Below are 400 nucleotides of genomic sequence, written 5' to 3' on the forward strand. Positions count from 1 at the left end.
CAAGTTTTCTATCTTATTTTCAATTCATCAAACGAACACCTATACATCATTTCATCTGTGTACCCTTACTCTTTCTAAATATTTGTTCATCAGAAAGATATTCAGTTTAATTCAACAATCTATATCAACCACACATATGAAATGCACAAAATAATATCATAATTCAAAACAGTTTGGTTTGCGAATTTTAACGTTTTTTTTTTCCAATGAGTAAAAAAAAACACTATTTCTGGAACGGTTTTCTAGAGTATCTCATATTTTCATTTTGGAAAGGAAGGCGAAAAATATAATTTCCTTGATAGTATGTGGTACAATACTTTTCTTCCTCTTGAATGTTATGTATCACCATGATTCCATTAAGGAGAAAAGGTATACGAGAGTATAAAAAAGGAGGAGGAGG

Source organism: Penaeus monodon, chromosome 28, assembly GCF_015228065.2.
Source record: "Penaeus monodon isolate SGIC_2016 chromosome 28, NSTDA_Pmon_1, whole genome shotgun sequence".
Taxonomy (NCBI): Eukaryota; Metazoa; Arthropoda; class Malacostraca; order Decapoda; family Penaeidae; genus Penaeus; species Penaeus monodon.